The sequence below is a fragment of the Haemaphysalis longicornis genome, unplaced genomic scaffold (assembly GCF_048455015.1).
Source record: "Haemaphysalis longicornis isolate Haplotype H1 unplaced genomic scaffold, Haemaphysalis longicornis Haplotype H1 scaffold_12, whole genome shotgun sequence".
Taxonomy (NCBI): Eukaryota; Metazoa; Arthropoda; class Arachnida; order Ixodida; family Ixodidae; genus Haemaphysalis; species Haemaphysalis longicornis.
Window position 1 is genome coordinate 99,871,253 of NW_027526225.1, and position 18,934 is coordinate 99,890,186.

The 18,934-nt window shown below is 47.6% G+C and overlaps 1 long non-coding RNA gene across 1 annotated transcript in view; it reads left to right on the plus strand.

Annotated features, from left to right (window-relative positions):
* LOC144162090 (uncharacterized) overlaps positions 1-18,934 on the plus strand; it is a 334,686-nt gene that overhangs the window by 212,931 nt on the left and 102,821 nt on the right. The window contains exon 2 of the long non-coding RNA XR_013320606.1: positions 17,367-17,453. This is a non-coding gene — a long non-coding RNA (uncharacterized LOC144162090). The remainder of the gene's footprint in view (positions 1-17,366; positions 17,454-18,934) is intronic.

Sequence of the window (18,934 nt, forward strand, 5' to 3'; positions counted from 1 at the left end):
CAATACTGGTGCGGCTGCTATTCTTGGCAGAAGCCGCACAACTGTGGTGCGGTTGCTGGTTGTATTCTTGGCTGTGGTGGTTGTTTCTGTGATAGCAACCGAACAATCGCGAATGGTTATGACATTCAGTCGGTTTGCTCAGCCATAAAATGTTGAGATTACTTCGTACGTGGTCAATGTGGTGCCCTTTGTAGCCAAAGGGTTTCTTCTCTGTGTTAGACTGGGTCTTTTTTTTTCTACATACTATTTTGGGCGTAGTCCATGTTGCGCGTTGCCACCCGGAGAGAAACATTGTTTGAAGTTACGCTAAGTAAAAAACGTTGCAGGGTCCCTTTAAATATGTCAAACCCTTTCGATAAGCGCTTTCACTCTTTTCTTCGTGTCTGGAACCACTGCGAAAGCTACAGTTATCGCCAGCACGGAGCGGCACTGCGTTATATGCTCGTCCACCTGATACGCCTTCCATTTCTGCTTTGCTTTTGTGCCTTTTTTAAAGTTGCTATCAAAAAACGCTCATTGCTGGAACTGAAGGAAAACCGGCCAACAGCCGCTGTATGGCCTTGTGACGTAATTCGAGCCGTCGAAGAACGTCAAGACCAGGAAAGACAGAAAATCTTTTGAGCGAGTTTACAAGTTATCTGATGGGCATAGAGCAGAAATGTTTGGCTGTGGTACTTTGCAACCCCCTAATCTAAGTACTGGGCGGGTTGGGTGACCACGGTCTGCAAGAATTTAAGTTTAAAAAAAAAGTTGAAAAAAGTTGCAGGGCCTCTTTATAGTACACCATCTGCTGTAACTGTACCTCCAAAATGTACCGCAAACAGTTTTGTTGCCTACTACCCCTGTGTTAAGGCCGCAAGCCGGAGGTACCCACATTTTCTGATTCCCATAGGTCGAATAAAATGTTAGCCTAATAGAACAAAAGGTGAAGAAAACCTTTTGAGGCGAAATTGCCACACTTATTTGACTTTATTGCGAATATGTTCTTTTTGCCGTGGAAGCGAAGCCACGCCTAGATTGCTGAAAAGTTATGTTGGTAGCGGAACCACATTCTTTTCCCTCAAACATGTTTAAGTGACGTCAAGAACTGATCCTTCAGTTACTTACAAATGTGACAGAGTTTGCACGAATAGTTCTGGTGCTCACAACACTTCTCTGTTTCTCTGTTAAGAGGAACAACATTAACCTACTCCTCATGCGCCAGGTTTTACTTCGTCATAAATACTACGGATAGCCTCCGTAGAATTACTTGGCATTAAAAAAAGTGTCAGAGTTTATTTGCTAAATCTTCTTCACATGACAATACCACAGTAAGAAATTTTGTTGGCCTGTGGTACACGACCACATTGACGAAGCGGACGCGCACAGTGGTATTGTGTGGGCTCACCGCGCCATAGATAATAAGAACAAAGATATAAAATGATACAACTAGCGTGGTGTCCTTGTGCTTCTTTAGCTTCGCCACCTCCTCCATTTTTGTTTTTGTCTGTTTCTGTTTTTGCGCTGCCATTTTACACAGTAAGTATGCCAAACTAGCCGAGCTTTATCGCGGAATAATGCGCAGTGAAAGGTGCTGAAAATATTTTTAGATGTCTTCAAACTGAAAAGTAGCGTTTTGAGAAATTTCAGAATTTTGCTTTCTTGCGAGTATTAGAAAGAAAGAAGTGTTAGGTTAGACAGTGGCTTACCACTTGTGTACGTTTGGTATGGCTTTTTTTCCCTTAATACTGCAACAATGGTATGCAGTTTTTTATTAACAATGTAAAAAATTCCTCGCTCTAGCCCTCTCCCACGCGAAGTAGATTTGAAAACGGGCAGGCTGCCGGCCCGGTCGTTGCGTTATTTTTTGCTTGTAACATACGCGATATTTTAGTATAAACGTATGGCTGCCCCAGCATCAATTTTCTCTGATGGCAGTAGTTTGAATGCTCTTGTTTTATTAGATGCGACGCATCTCTTGCTCTCAGGCTTGTCCCTCCCGCGTCGTCGTCGCGGCGTCCGTCCGCATCCCTCCTCCGTTCTTCTCTCCCACAGCTGTGTGCAACACTCTCACTCCGGCTCATTAGCATACCACAGCTGGTGCGCTTGTTTGTCGCGCGCTTCGCTGCGTAACTGCTCCGGTGCGTCGTCTCCTTCAATCGCTGTGAATATAAAGCAGGTATCGCGCCGCGGTGGTTCAGTCAAGCGCTCGCTCTCGCACTGACGTGACCTTGCTTTGACTACTTCGTTGAAACCCCCGATGCGTCGCATCACACCAGGGTTCCCTCACGGGAAGATGGGCGTAATTTTTCTTTCAGCTGCGCGCCAATTATATCCCAATATGCCGAGCACGTTAGGCACGTCTACCATGTGTATCATGTCGGTGAGGCTCTAGTCTTCCTAGAGCTTGACTCATGTCATGCTCTAGGAGGCTCTAGAGTTGGTCCGGCTCTAGTCTTCTAACCCACTGCGCTTGAAGGACAGTTTCAGGACTCTTTCGCTCTCCTAGCTATCTTGTTTGTAAAGGTATGTTTCCTTTTTAAATGGGAAACATTCTTAGGCTACTTTATTCATTTTGCGGTTCCTGGCTGGCAGTGTGCCTATGATTCAGCCCCACGCCACGTATAGGCCCTCTGCCTGTAAAGGGTGCACCACAGCAGAAAGGGTATTGCTGCGGTGAAGCAAACTTTAGGAGTAAAGCGAAGAACAGTACGACTACTTTTACTATTCGCACCGCAGGATGGCTTTCCTGCAAGGATTCAGAGATATATATGGGAGTAGTTTTCCAACCTTGGTGACTGGGCGTGAATACCTCAAGAGTACTAAGGCGCCTAACGCCGCTGCCCGCGCTAACCTAACATAGACTGGCTCATTACCCGAAAAGAACCGTTATCGCTCTCCGCCGTCATCAAAAGGGGACTCGAAAAGAGCTTGTGCATTAGAGGCAACGCAGAGTAAATTCCCGCCACATCGTCCTTGGCTACGCAGAAAAGAGGCCCCCGTTCTCAGAAGGCTGCGCGCGAATGCCAATCCCCGCAGCACCGGCCTTCATGCTGCGTACTCATTATCCCTCCAATTGCAATTTCTCGATCACTCCCGAACCCCTGTGCAAACAGGCATCGTAGTGTTAACAAACCCTACAAAAATGTAAAAAAAAGACGTTTTAAATTCTTTCTAAACTATTACTAGCACCTTACAGAAACAGAAATTACCGACGTCACTACCAAACATACCATTAAAAACAAAAACAGCCACCAATAGATTAGCGGCAATTCCTCCGCGCCATCAACGGCTGAATGTATAAAAATTCACATTTCATGAGCACTACTTGTGCACGTAGGAAAGTAAATTGCCGTGTTTTAAATCAATTAGGACACGAGACGTACTGTTTGTGGGTAATAAAAAAAGCTTTATCATAAATTACGCAGTTTGTTAGTGCATAGAATCTACTCCGGTTTATAGCAGGTTTACGAGCTAACGCTGCGAAACACTCCCATATCTAAAATTCATGCACTCTAACTGCACAAACCTCACTCGCGGGCAAACAATTGTAGTAAAGACGTGCTTACATCGTAAGCTCTGCAAATGAGGCTGTCGTCATAATTGCATGAAATATATGCCTTAACCAATCAAGAAACCTACGCTGCAAACACGCACGGGGAATCTTCTCGCCAGATTGTAACGTTGTCACGGAGTTTCATACGCACCTAAGGGACCAAATTATGGTTTCCCGGAGTGTGGTTAGAGTGACCATTCCGTTCCACAGTTCTAGTAGGTAGGAAAACTCGAGAGGAATACAGCTTACCGTCTTTGGGTGAGCGAGGTCTGAACGATTCAGCTGGAATTCGCAGTCCGAGCCATGAGCGACGCATAGGGGCGCGGATTGGCATGGTCGTCCGACTCACTCCTCGGATGCACAGCCGAGTGCTTCTCATATATACGCCCCGCCGCCCTTCTATTCCTTCTAACGGCCGGGATCCGAGCTACCGAATGTAGGAGGGAGAGGAGGAAGCAGAGGAGGAGGAGGGAAGACCAAATTTCATCACAGTCCATCCGTAAGCCATGCGCGACGCAGGTCGTTTGTGACGTGACACCGAGAAGTGTTCGGAGCGGTGTGCTATCACGATTTTTAGGTGGCAGTGGAGTTGGGGAAAGGAGAAGGAATGAACTAGGGAAGGTTAGAACCATACAGGGGCTGTCTCAGCATCGCTGGGAAGAAATGGGGAGATACAAATATCACTGCTATGGCGGTAAAGAAAAAAAAAGTAACTGAACTAAAGCAAAGAAGGACCTAATGGGTGGAAGACTGCTTAGAGGAGACGGAACTGCGAAGCGGGATAAAAGACACTGAGCTCGAGGGAAGCATAGGCGCCGAGTTGCTGGGATAGCCACGTGACTGAGTTGCAGGATGTGCCGGGACCGCGACAGGCTACCCTAGGGACAGGATGAGCCGCTGAAGAGAAAGTTCCGTGGACGTGTTTTCTGTGCGCCTCACCAGACCGCAAGATTGCATGCCCCCCCCCCCCCCCCCCCCCCCGCCTTGGCATCTTTTTATCCGAACCCAATCTAACCTCTCACCTCTCACTCACAGTTCGCCTCCCTCTTTGCCCCCGCTGTAAGTTACGTAATTTCGTTGGCGATTCTGCTACGTGCGCGCACAACTTGTCCCCTTCAGTTTTCGTGATCGCGTTTCGTCACAAGACTGACGGCGTATTTGCGGTTGGTATCTGGCAAGATCCCTTGTTCGCCCTCAGCTTCCCCTTTTGTATCTGTTTGCCCAGGAATCGAGTTCTTTTCAAATGCTAAACCGCCTATTCCCTAAGCGCGGGGAAATCCAAGACGAAATAAATAGCACAGACAAAGCAGAACTAGCGGAGTAGAAACGATCGACTCCACGTGCAATTTGCATTTGCAGGTATTGCTTTCTATTTTCTTTGCGCTTCTACAAAGTTTCCTAGCGTTTTCTTGTTTCTAGTACTGCACGCCCGTCTGCAGTCGAACCCACTGCATGCTGAATGCGTAACTCTTGTGCGAGAAATTGAGTTTTTACTTAACTTCCGGTCTTGCTTTTGTCTCCCAGCCTTAAAATTTTCCCCTCTTTCTGTGGAACGAATTTGCATAGTCCCGTATTGATGACTCACGACGAATGCTTTATAGGAACGAAAAGGGAGCTTCGTGGGATGAAACCCTCTTTCACTCCTCAACGATCCCTCAGATCAAAAACAAAAAAATAGATACACAGTGCGAACCAACCTCCACCTCAATTTGGAAAAAAGGAAATACCACGCACGCACATTGTTACGTAACTCATTCGTGTCTTAGTATACACTGCCTTCCCACAGAACTTGTCCGAATAAAAACTTTCGATAGTGACAGCAAGCCATGCGATATGGGTAGCCGGCATTCTTCCAGACCTGATTGGTGGGTAATTGGCATGATACTCGTGTTTCACCATTATCTCAGGACTGCCGCGAAGAGCGGCTGCTTTCTTAGATGAGTTAATTCTGACGTGGGCGGAAATTGTCTTGTAAGACGAAGAACAAACTCTTATGAAAGACGCTTCTTGTTTCGCTCGACAGGCCCAAATTAGCACTACTGCACGGCAACTGTGGTGTACGGGCCGGGCTGGTAGACACGTGAACTAAACCGCTTGTGACAGAAAACTACAATTCGGACAAAAGGCCTCAATAACAAAAAAAAGAAGAAAAAAAACATGCCTAATGCTTTTGGTTGCGGTATAAAATTGCTACACATAGAAGAAAAACATTGGTGCATCAAATGAAAGTTTAGCTATGTGTATGTTGTGTAACAATCAATTTCCGTGTAATAAAGGCGACTTCATTTGTCTGTCTTCTACAGGTACTGAAAGTTGACAGATACACCTGTTATGACTTTATTTTGTGAGTGCGACTGCTCCGCGTCCTGCGTTGGATAGCAGCCATATTTTTTGCGGACAAAGACCACCAAAAAAGTATATGTGTACGAGGTGTTTTGTGTTTTGTACAGATGGATAAGAAATCTCAAGTAAAAGAATCAAAGACACACTATTTTGGTAAGAGTTGCTGGCTGCTTAGAGCCGCCATCAAGACAAAGTACAACTTTGGTTCATTACAAATACTGGTTTGTCCAGACAATAATAGTATCAATCGTATCGCTAACTTCAAACAAATAGTCGAGATATGAAAGAAAACACATGAAACAGTGACGACTCCCCATTCACTTTCTAGCGGATCGCTTATGAGGACAGTGATGACTTTAACACGAAAGTGCTTGATCCCCGGATACACCGAGATTTCTCTGACGTCATATCCATCACGGATATGACGCCAGTACAACGAAGCGACCGGCCTGTAAAGTGTGCACCCCTGCACACAAGGTCTTCTTGCGGGGAAGCAAACCTTAGTACTAAAAGTACATTATGCTTAGGGTTCTCCATTTTCGGGTTTTATATTTTAACACGAAAATGTTTTATTCCGGGATACACCAAGACTCCACTGACGTCATATCCGTCACGTAAATGATGCCAGTGCACCTTTGCCCAAGCGACCAGGCAGCAGGATGTCGCTCGCCAAGCACACCCACAGGACAGCCGCCGACCCGCATGCTCAGCTGCAGATTTCGCTGCACAGTTCACTTTCGTGTTTCTCCGGTTCCTATGACAGAGGAATCAACCACAGTTTTTTTGGCGCTATTGGCGGCGACCGACAAAAGCCACATCCAAGAAACATGACTGAGTGATTGTAGTGGCGCCTCTTGTTCGGTTCGATTGTATCACTCGAATGCTAACCTGTAGTAACCACGCTGACAACTGTGGTTTCAGTGCTGGCCCGTATGACGTCACTCCTGGCATAATACGTCACGGCGGCGGGAAATTTCAAACTTGTTCAATATTTTGTGCGTTTTTTCGGGTGAAAAAACGTATTTCGTGGCTGAACTGTAGTTTAGGAGTGACCAGAGGCTAATTCTTTCTAACTGAACAAAGTGGTATTTTGTATTCATGGCCGCTTAAAGTTTTGGTTGCAGTTTGAACAAATCAGCGTTTCTTTCTTCTGATAAACGCAATCAATGTGCTTGTTGACCGGACGATGCGCGGCAACGCACGACCTCCGTCCATGCTTATAACCTGCACGACTCGGACTCAAGCTCGCGGCCGCCTCCTTCTCCTTATCTTCTCGTCCAACCCCAGAGGCGAACGTGAGGGCCTTCCGGTCGCCTTCGCGTTGTGATTGGCAGCGTCGCGGTTCACCGAAGCGTTTAACTACTTCTTTCATCTCGGCGAAAACCAGGGGGGACGTAGAGAGACAAAAATAAAGTCGCTGACTGCGAGGGCCTTCACACCACGGCGCGCGCAGGCGTGCGTACATCGGCGCCTAATGTCGAGGAGGTCGGGATGCGAGTGCGGGTACGCTATCTGAGAAGTTCGTCGGCGGCATCCAGACGCATCTCCGTCGCCCCGCCCCTCGTTCTTGATGGCGCCTCCGAGTGTTTCCCTCGGGAACGGCGCCGAAAGTTTCTCGTCGTGGCCTGGCACGTGACCACGGTGTGACTGGATTCAGTGACACGTGTTGCCCACTGATGAGCATCTCTGGTGTCGCGATGACGCCGGTTCTCGGTCGTCTTTCCTGCAGTTGTTTTCACAGAGAAGCTCCTAATAGGATCGGCTTTATAGGTTTGCATGTACATCGTCTCGGTCAGCAACTGCTGCAGCAGAAAGGAATATACTCGCTGTTTTCCTCCCCTCTCCACACCTTCTTTCCCAAAGCTGTGGGACACACTGTTGACCAGTTGTCGACTGGAGGACCAGACCCGTCTGCGAAGGCGGCTAGGGCAACACACGTGTTCCCGGACTAAGGCCCCACCCCAACTGTCGTGCTCTTTAAAATGCCCCCTTCCCCCCTTCCTCTCTCTCTCTCTCTCTCTCTCTCTCTCTCTCTCTCTCTCTCTCTCTCTCTCTCTCTCTCTCTCTCTCTCTCCTTATATCTCTCTCCCTCCCTCCTTCTCTCTCTCTCTCTCTCTCTCTCTCTCTCTCTCTCTCATCGGTGTCATTGCCGGCGTCGTCTGCGTCGACGTGAGGAACTGTCTAAGGCGTTTTAATGTAATAGTTTTCGCCACTGGTGTGGTCATCTACGCGAGAACAGTCAGCAATGTCGGGGCACAATGAGAGGGTTAATACCACCAAAACTCTTGAAAACGCTCACTTATGTAGGAGGAAAAGTGCTCTGCAGCGAATTCAGTTTTATACCAAAAATTAACAAGGCGAACAGCATGATTATGTAAAAAAAAAAGGAGGGGGGACCTGTTCGTGCGTCCGGGAGTGAGACGGTCCCGCCTATCATGATGCCCCATAAAATAGTGCAGGTCGTAACGTCCATCGCAATGTCCAGCACAGGAGCCATGGCTGGAAAAATGACGTTTAAGGGCGACGCAGCCGATGCGAATGGCAAAATTTGTGCAAATCTTTACACAGCAATTGGAAGTGATGTACCAAAAGGATTGGACGGCATCATTGATACTGTATCTGGAGGCTGAGCTAATAAGGACGCCACATCTACGTCCTGTGAAGCATTCCCACATTACGTAGAAAAAAAAATTCACCATCTTCCCGTAGGCGAACCCTGAGTAGTATGCCCATTAGTTCGCAGTTCGTCGTTTCCGTTAAGTTGAGGTTCGTAGCTACCGTTCTATTTACCGTTTGGTTTCCATGGTAACTACCAAACTTTTCACTTACCGGAACTACGAAATTTATTTTATACCGCGTCATTTATACCGCGGAGCTACAGTGGCGCCCCCAGCGGAGTATGCAGCGGCTACCGTCGCGTCTCTAACCCTAAGCTGCTTCGCATTATCGCGCGCGGAGCCGCAGGTGTTGCCATTTGTTGCGAAATCCCGGAGAGGAGAGGAGCTTCGGAAAGGAGAGGAGGAATGCCGGAGAGGAGAGGAGATGAGACAAGGAGAGGAGAGGAGAGGGAGGAGGATGCGCATGCGCAGTGGGGGTGTGGACGCCGCACAACGGCGGCCGCACAACGACGGAGGGAACAGGCGCGACCATAAGCTGCTTCGCATCTAATAGATAATCTTCATTGAAACTATTTCGGTTCTTTATCCTAATGTATTTACTTTTATTAATCTTATTCATCTACCTTTGAGATATTCTTCTATTCAATATTCTATTCATCTATCATCTTATTCAAACTTTTCCAGTGGTGACCCGACTACTGCCCGGTCTCCCTTTTTTGCGGCTTCAATAGCTTTCAAGGAACGATTTTCTTCCACTGTTGTGGCTCAGGAGGTAAATGCATTGTTGAAATTGATACGCGCTTATTCGTAGAAATCATTGAAAAAATCACAAAATCTTTGTAACGGCGTACAAAGTATATCTTACATCTAGGTAAAAGCTGTCTGTACAAAGTTATTCAGTACTCAGCATCCAACATTTCCGCTGCATTAGACAATTCTGTGACTACTCGCTATCTGCTTCACTACGGAAAGGCCACCGAACGCTTTCGAACATTTTGGGCTTCTCCGCGCGTTTGCTTACTGATGTCGCAGTGACGCAAGCGCCACCCGCGTCCAAATATAAGAGCAGTAATCCCACGACTTTGTCAAAATTAAATTCAGTACCGTCGGGGAACGAGCGCACTTTGTGTTTCTTTTCCCGGGAAGCTTGCAGCGGATCGCTTCCGTTCGGAGCAGCTCGTGCGAGAAGAAGTCGAGCCAAGTCAATCCCGCATTAAAGCCCGGCCGGTCCCGCCGCATTTGCAATCTCTAAGCCCGCCTGCCGGCCTGCCTTTGACAGGCTTCCCGGGGAGCCCCTGAGCGGGGAACCTTGCGCGCAGAGACGGGCAGCGCGAAGCCCCTCCAGTGTCTCGGCCCCGCAAGTGTTTCCAACTTGCAAGGGCGCCCTCCCGGCCTCGGCGTAAGTTCGCCGCCTGCGTCACTTGTTCCGAGAAAAGCCTGTGCGGCCTCTGACGATGGCAGAGTCCACCCTACAAACACTAACTTTCTGTATACCTCACCCTGGAATTATAAGGCATCGTGGCGCCATCGTTAACGACGTTTTTATTCGCGTAATTAACGAGTTAGAAACTGAAAGTATCCATAAAATATAACAGGCGTTGAAAAGGAGTGTCCAGTTTTGGTGGTACTGAAAAGAATAATAGCGCCGGTTTCCTTTCAAATCTGGCTAGTACGCAATGAAAAAAAAATTGTGGTTGATTCCTCTGTCTTAGAAACCGGTGAAACACGAAATGGAAATGTGCAGCGAAATCTGCAGCTTAGCATGATTTGCGGGTCGGCGGCTGTCTTGTGGGTGTGCTTGGAGAGCGGCGTCCTGCTGGCGGGTCGCTTCGGCAAAGGTGTACTGGCGTCATTTCCGTCACGGATATGTCGTCAGTGAAATCTTGGCGTATCCCGGCATTAAACACTTTCGTGTTAAAATATGAAACCCGAAAACGAACTTTCCCTAAGTATAACGTACTTTTTCGTACTAAAGGTTACTTCCCCGCAAGAAGGCCCTGTGTGCAAGGGTGCACCCTTTACAGGCCACTTACTTTGTTGTACTGGCGTCACTTCCGTGATAGATATGACGTCACTGAAATCTTCATGTATTTCGGAATAAACACTTTGGTGTTAAAAGGGGTATTCTGTGGAGTAACAGGTACAATGACCTAGCCTTCTGCAATAAAGAAAGCTAAGTAGAACTTTCGCCACACAGACCCTGGAGACTCCAAGTTAAAAATCGGGACGTGTGCCTGCTTGCCTCGCTGCAAATGTCGGGGAAAAGAATAGTCGTCAAAAGGGGCGGCAGAAGAAAATATACTCTGGCCCCCTGCCCCCCCCCGCGTAACTCTTTATCCTCTCTTCCTCTCCTACCACTTACTCTCTTCCCCTTTCCTCTCGTTCCTTCCATGAAGAAAGCATTGAAGGCTTGTTCAATTCAATTCAATTCTCCCGCGTTCGCGCTGCGCGTGCGCCATCTGCTGGGACGGCGCGCGCTTGTTTCCCCTCTATACGACGCCCTTTTTTCGAATTTTTTCCCCCATTATATCGCGAGAACAGATTCGACGCGTAGTTCTTACAGGAAAAAAAAGATGGTGCTCACGCTAAGGTCCTTATATTTTGTCTAAAAAATGCAGGTGTTTTACTTGCACTGAATAATGTGGACATGTGTCAGTCGTCGCATCGGTTGATTTGTGGGGAGGCAAGCAGATCCGGCGCCATTTTTTTTGGCTGCGCGGCACATAGTTGAATCGAGTGACAGACAGGCATTGAGAGCGACGAAGATTTTCAGGTTACGCAGCCAAAAAAAAAAAAACGGTGTGTTTTTAGGAAAGTAAAATAGCAATATAGTGCAGAATGCTCTGAGAACATCCGCTAACGTTGATATAGGGGCCATATAAGGCCGTGTTTGTCCCAATATATTGGTAACGTACTCGACGCCGTATTCACCGGCCGCATAAACGAACATCGCTTTATTTAGTGACATGACCATGTACAGTGCGCAACACCCTTGTCTATAACACCGAGTTTAACTTGAACTGGTTACCTCTCAAAACTGCGGACTCAAACTTGTCACAAAAAACGCTGAGGTCAAAATATATTGTCAAGACTTCAGAATGACACAATAGTTTTTGCCAAATGTTTTTCGGCCGAGGTAATATAAGGCTATAAGTACGAAACCTGTGTTACAGACAAGGGTGTTGCCCTCTGTACGTCCCCAGGGTGGTCGACATAATCTTTCCATTGATAAACTCTGTTACAGAATTCTAAGAACCAGTTGGGCATGTTAGTTGTACATGATCAAACGTTTGCAGCGCAGAACAATAAGGACAAAAGAAAGAACGAAGCAACACGACCGCTAGGGTCGTTTTGTTCTTTCATTCGTCCTTGTTGTTCTGAGCTGCAAACTTTTTTTACAGAAATCTTCCTTTGACAGTAAACGACTAAGTATCATCGACATATTTCTGCCAACTCATTCCAAAGAGTTTGCTTCGTATACGCTTCGTAAAGACACCTGCTTTTTTTTTAATCGAAACTTTCTTTCAGCATAGTACGGTAGAGGCAGGTATGCCTGAAGACACTTGTTCCCTCTCGGAACACTGGAAGTTTCAGCTCTGCTTACCGCACTCAGTTCCAGCATATCTATTCATGATGCTCGAGGAAAACCTTAACCGAAGAGTTAGTTCGTGGTTCGTCGAGGGTCGTATGCCTTATATATACATCGTCCACCCTTGCTTAGTGGTGGAACTTGCGCTGTGTACATAAACAGAAAAAATCAAGAGGATGTGAGAGCAGGTATATAAACAACATTAGTGTTGAAAAACAGGGCACCGGCAGTTTAATGGACGGCATGGAAGCTCTTGTCTGGATGAATAATTGTCCCACGCGTATACTCTTGGTGAAAGGAACTTGAAACCTAATTATGGGGACGCAATATCATTAACTAATAAACTTGTTCCTGGAACGCTAAGGTATTCCACTCCCATTAGCAAAGGTGTTCTTTTTTGATTAAATACTGGTCAGCCTTAACTTAACTCGGGACACAGACAAAGACGAAAAACGAAGCACGAGCGCTGACACTACCAACAGAATTTTATTACGTCTCGCCTTGTACATTTATACACTCCTCAAGCCACGTGGTCCAGGTGCAACAGTGCGTAGAATTAGTTTCTCTTTACCGGTTAGCGCCACCGACGCAGCGCTTACACATAAACCGATAAAGAGAAACTATTTCTGCGCACTGTTGCACCTGAACCACGTGGCTAGGGGAGTGTATAAATGTACAAGGCGAGACGTAATAAAATTCACTTGGTAGTGTCAGCGCTTGTGCTTCGTCTTTTGTCTTTGTCTGTGTCCTGAGTTAAGTTAAGGCTGACCAGTATTAAAACAATTATGACGCAACTAGCTCAGATTCTGCCTATTCTAGTATTATTTTTTGCTTTCTGCTATTATGTTTTACCTCCCCAAAATGGCTCCGAATTTTTATGTGTGTGTTTTTGCGCGTGTACTTTCATGTGGGTGCGTGTGCGTGTGTGCGTGTGTGTTTTCGTGTGGGCGCACGCATGCTCCACGTGCCGAACCTATAGCTACCAGTAGGCAAAGGTTTAACCTTGCCTACCTGTAGCTACAGGTGGGCAAGGTTAAACTTTTGCTATTTGCACTTATTTTACTGTTCTGGCAGTAGTAGTGTCATTTTGTGAAATACCGGTCCGTGCGAAGTCTCGGCGAAAGTGCACAGGATGCCCCAGTGGCAAAGACGCTCGATGGAGCCGAGTTGTGGTGGTAGAAAGTAAAAGGTTGAGAGAGGGCGGGGTGCAGCAAATGCCGTCCACGAACTAAAAGGTACCACAACTGGGATCACCAACCTAGCAAAAACTGTACCGCGTCAATGGAAATGATTGGCCGCAATTTTTTCCGTCTTGGTTGTGTTTTGTTTTTTCAATTTACTCTGTCAAAGGTCACACGAACCTAGAAGGGTAGAAATTACTTCATATATTACATTCATGAATCGCTCAGCGCATCCCATTCATATATCTTTCGGCTGTTACTAGCGAATGTGTTGACCCGATTGCGGGTGAGCCGAATGCCCCCTTCCCCCACCTCCCTCGAAAAAAAAAGAAAAAAAAACCCTCAAAAAGACGCCAACTTCTCAGCCGTTCGAAACTGCTTTGTTATAAGTCTAGATGCGAATGTCAAAAGCTGACATCGGACAGCGAAAGGCAGCCCTCTAAGACAAATAGCTGGCGGCGACGTTGCGCGCGTTGAAGGCGCCTCACACCAGCCAACGGCCACGTTATACCGGCGGGACCCAGCGTGGACACGTTGAGGAGGGCATTTGAGGCTAAATGAGAAGGAATGAAATGGGGCGGAGGTGCGATAGGCGCCGAGAGGCTGTTGCGGAGCAAGACCGGACGAAAGAGGCAGCGCCAGAAGAGGGGAGGGTTAGCGAGCGCGCGTTAAGGGCTCGCGCAGGGTGAAATGAAAATGGAAGAGCTCGTGGCCATCCAGGGCGGGCTATGAAGAGCAGCAGTGCCACCTACGCGCTCGCGGAGGTGTCGCGAGAGAAGGGCGGAGAAGCCAGCGGGTGGGGAGGAAACGGTTAAGGCTTTTACGGCTCGTCGTAAAATGCACCACCACCACCGTTTCCCTCGATCTTCCTCTACGGCTTCCCAGGGCGCCAGAACGAGAGATTTCTTTCCTGGGTGATTTTTATTATTCCGACCGTTTTCTTAGCTTGTGTCACTTTTTTTTTCAGTGTTTGCTACGTGAGCTCACTGTCACAGACGCTTCGAGCCTGCAGTGCCACCACCATATAGCCCCAGAAACGGACTCCGGAAAATTAGACCCGGTACGCTGCGTTTGACGATGCGAGACATGCGAAAGAGGTGCTGTAAGGTTCGAGGAAATAACGCCGCTCTCCCGTACCGCTCACGCGCATTTCGGATGTTGGGAGCTCGAGGCCGGGCGGCCTGCAATAAATTCGAAGCGGCTTTTCGAAGATGGCACGGTACGGATAGATTTAGAATTGTAGCAATGGTTCTGTTTTTGGGATCGTTTCGTTCAGACCAAAACAAACCAAAATAAACCAGAAAGGCACCGCTTTTTAAAGAAAGTGGGCTTAATTTATTTTATTTTGAATGTATGTACTTTTTAGCTGTACCATTAACGAGAGTTTTTCGGAAAGCAACGTTGCTGGTAATATTCAAGAACAAATGTTCAGTTAACCGTAAGCGGCGTTCATTTACAGTACCAGGATAGGAATCGGTGAGTATCGGCAACCAGTAAACGTTTGTATCGCATGTAGACGATCATTTTTGGCGGCTTGAAAAGCTTGCCATCCCTTCCCAAGGAAAGTTCACAGAAGCGCGAAAGCTAAAAGTGCGTCCAGCCTTCACTGAAAGGGCGTCCAATGGACCTTCAAACTCTCGAAGACCGGATTGTCAAACTAAAAACGAAACCCATGCGACGATTTTTGGCGCACAAAGTGAACGCATCTACGAGCGATCCAAATGTATACCAGATGCGAGGTTTATGAGATAGAGGTACACTATTGTACTCCTTCTTCATGAGCGATGAGCGCATTGTTTGATCTATAACCGTTGGTCTCCTCGATTCGGCTACACTTTCTGCACTAGTTCACAAAAGTGCCGTGCAAGTGCAGCGCCAGTTCTTTCGCACGCTACACCTTGCACGAGACGAGAACTCGCACAGGGGCTAGTGCATAAGTGTAGAAGAACTGGTGCAGCACGGCGTCAAATCGAGGGCCGAAGTGCAGGTGGCGCAAGGTGCACTGGCAAATCGAGTGCGCGAGTGCTGCACCGCCTGAACTGGTGCAGAAAGTGTAGCCAAATCGAGGAGACCACGTTCCTTCCTCGCGATTTTCAAGTAACCCTAATAGAAGCTCGGCACAATGGAAGCCCGGTTTTAGGCACGCTCCGAGTGTCCAGGGGCGGTATTCTTGTAATTTTCCCGTTTGAAAACGTTCCTTTTGCGTCCCTTTCATCGTGACGTACTTCCGGTTAAGAAGTGGACGTTGGCAGTACGGAGAAAGGTTGGCAGTAGGTTTGCCGCGCTTGCGTTACGTCACTTCCGGTTGTTTGCTTTTAGCCAATCAGGGCTCACCAAAAGGGACACTTTTGAAAGGGACGCAAAAGGGACAAAACTCGAGAATACCGCCCAGATATCTTATCAGGGGCGGTTTTCTCGTAACTGTCCCTTTTGAAAACGTCCACTTTGCGTCCCTTTCATCGTGACGTACTTCCGGTTAAGCAGTGGGCCTTTGATTCAAATACCCTAACTGTTCTTGCAAACGCATTTTAAAGAACTGAAACCGTATCAGAGTATCTTTTATGTGTATATTGTTCCGCGAGCGAACCATCAATAAGGCGACGAAAAATCGTCTGCTCCAAATCGTCTGCTCCGAGTAGCCACGGCTCATAGCTCCGCTGTGCTTGCATGGCGTCACATCCGGGTGTTCGCTTTTAGCCAATCAGGGCTCGCTCAAAACGGACGCTTTTGAAAGGGACACAAAAGGGACAAAACGCGGGAATACCGCCCCAGAGCTTTTGGTCGGACCAACCGGTCTATGAGGAAATGCATAGTTTTTTCAGAGAACGCTATCGGTCACACTAAGAAAGGTTTCGCTTTCAAAACACTTTTGCCTTAAGGGGCGCCGCCTGTGATTTCCGGATTTTCTTGCTTTCGATGCCGGAGCTGCACCACCCTGCGTGCCATCATTGGTCTCTCCCATTGGCTACTCTGTACTAGCCACTCGCAGCGCCAGTTGAGTTCTAGCTGCAATAGGAAGACGCTTCTGGGGCCATACCTCAGTGAGACCATATCGGACGCCACGGGGTGATTTGAGCTGTGCCGCAGGGTGCCTTGTCCTGTGCGAGAATAGTTATCTGGCTTCACAGTCTAACGGCACAGACGGCATCTCCTTAAAAAAAGCAACCAAATTTTTCTGCCTCTGTAACAGACTTTATTAGGCTCGTCGGAGCTAACGATCCGATTGTGTGTCTATATTATCACCAGTTCCTTCAACTGTTTGCTAAAGCGCAGGAACTGTTTTTCTTTTTCTTTTTTCTGCAGTAACCTTTTCTTCCTTGTAAGACGCGGTAAAGACGGTAAATATGTAAAACCTTTTTTTTGTTGTTGTTTCAAAGTTTAATTCGTCCGGAAGAAAACTGCCAACTGCAGGTACTTGTCGTAACGACTCATATAAATTTGGTATCCGTATTTTTTTGCATTTTCTGGCAATCATCGCTTGTTGCGGCGATCATAAAAGGTTTAGTTTTCAGCGTGAAATTTCACCAAATATTGCTTATTCTCGTCACTGTTTTATTTTCGTATACTATGTTCACGGGAATGCCTTTTTAGATATCTGCGTCGCTATGGGATAGCGGACCAAGGTAATTGGAGAATACCTTGGTCTACCTAGTCTATGGGATAGTTGGCAGAGGACCGAGGTAATTGGAGAATAATGAGAGAGGCCTTTGCCCTGCAGTGGGCGTAGATAGGCTGGTGATGATGATGATGATGATGATGATGATGATGATGGTGGTGGTGGTGGTGGTGGTGGTGGTGGTGGTGGGATAGCGAAGCTACAGGTAGAGCAAAATTATCCGTCTCCTCTGTGAAGAATTCGCTATAAAGCAACAAGCATAACGTCGAGTCTTCGCGAAATAGCCTCTTTATACGTGCGCTAAGCTGCGCTGGAAGGTCAAACGGTGACTAAAGTTGTTTTGATGCCTGTGTACGTATGACGCTCTGCGAGAGTTACTGTAATGCAGGGTAGCAGATTAATTATTCGGGCGCTCATAATCCCGCGCTCTCATGAGTCTCGCCCTGGAGTTGACCTTGGATTTCGGCTTTGATTTCTCTTTTAGGCTCCGGTCTTCACCAAGATGATGTTCAACCAGCATGCCAGCGTCTACTCTCCACCCTACGCCAGCGTTTCCTCCCAGCAGTGCGAGGTGAGCGGAGGAGGCACTGCTGCCGTCTTGGTAGCTTGACGGAGGGAGGGTGCACGATAACAGGATATGACCGGCGGCAAAGCGGGTTTAGGGGCGCACTAGGTGATTGGGGAAACGTCCCACAATACCGTCATCTTCATGAAACAGGTCACTACTGCGCATGCGCTGTCTTGTTTGGTAACGCGAGAAACTGATGGCGATTCGCGACAGGCTTCGGCGCGCAGGGCTGGTGCATTGCGAAGACTGGATGTGGCCGCGAACTAACGCCGAAGGGACACTCAGTTCACAGCGAAGCTCATTACAAGAAGCTTACATAGCACCACTTCGTCTTTGCAAATTGGGATACACGTTCCCCTGTTCAGTAGTTTTTACTACCCGCTACTATATTCCCGCCGCGCTTCAAACTAGGAGCGCCCACTGAAGCAGCGTATCGACTTCACCCATCATACTTTTTAGAACACGAGCCCATGTTTTCCATCGAGCGCAATTTTGAGTTTCTTACTGATGTCAATTTTTTACATCCCATTTCTTATCATGCATCGTGACAACCTGGCCCTTTACACCAATCATCTTCATAGACTTTTGCTTGATTTTATGTTTACTTTTACTGGAACGTTTTTATCAATCTTGTCACTCAGATGAACTAACTATCCTTTGTTTTTGCTTTTGTTGAGCGATTTTAGAGTTTGTCTTCATCCGTCGTACATAACCACTGTTTCGCCGCTCTTTGCCCGAGTTGGCCTTGCGCTATAAGCATCCAGCCATCATCATCATCACCCGGCCTGCCGCGATGCTTCCTTAACTCTTTCCCACAGCCCGAACACTAAGCTTCCCCTTGCACAGCACTTCACGCGTGTTCTCTGGGATAACACTCGTAAATATTTTTAACACAAAAGTGTTTAATGCCGGGGTCCTAACTGACGTCATATCCGTCTAACTGATCTAACTGACGTCATATCCGTCCAGGAAATGACATCGCCAGAAAAACTTCGAATGACGCGGCTGCGCCGGGATTCGAGCCCCGACCTCTTTCGCCGCAACGGAAGGTACGAAACACGCTCCCGACTGCGCTATGAACAAACGCGTGAATGGGACTACACGGCCATTTAGAAGGCGAAGCAGAGTAGTGCATCCGACAGTTGAGCGCCGACAGTTGGCGCCTGGATGCCAGCGCCTACGTGTAACAAAGGACGCGCTGCGAAAGCTGCTGAGATGCCGACTTGCGGATGTCGCGCTCGTGACCCGGTCCGCTGTTCCTTTCCTTGCAGCGGACCATGTGCTCACCAAACGATTCGCTGACAACCCGTTTGGTTTTGTTCGCACGGACGGTTTCCGAGCGTTTGTGGTTTCAGTCGGATTTACGCAATGCTCCGGCGCGTGCAATCCAGTGTCTAGCGTTGATGCGTATAACGGTGCAATATCGACGAAATATAAATAACGATGCAGAAGTTCATATCGATGCACAATAAGCAATCAACTGC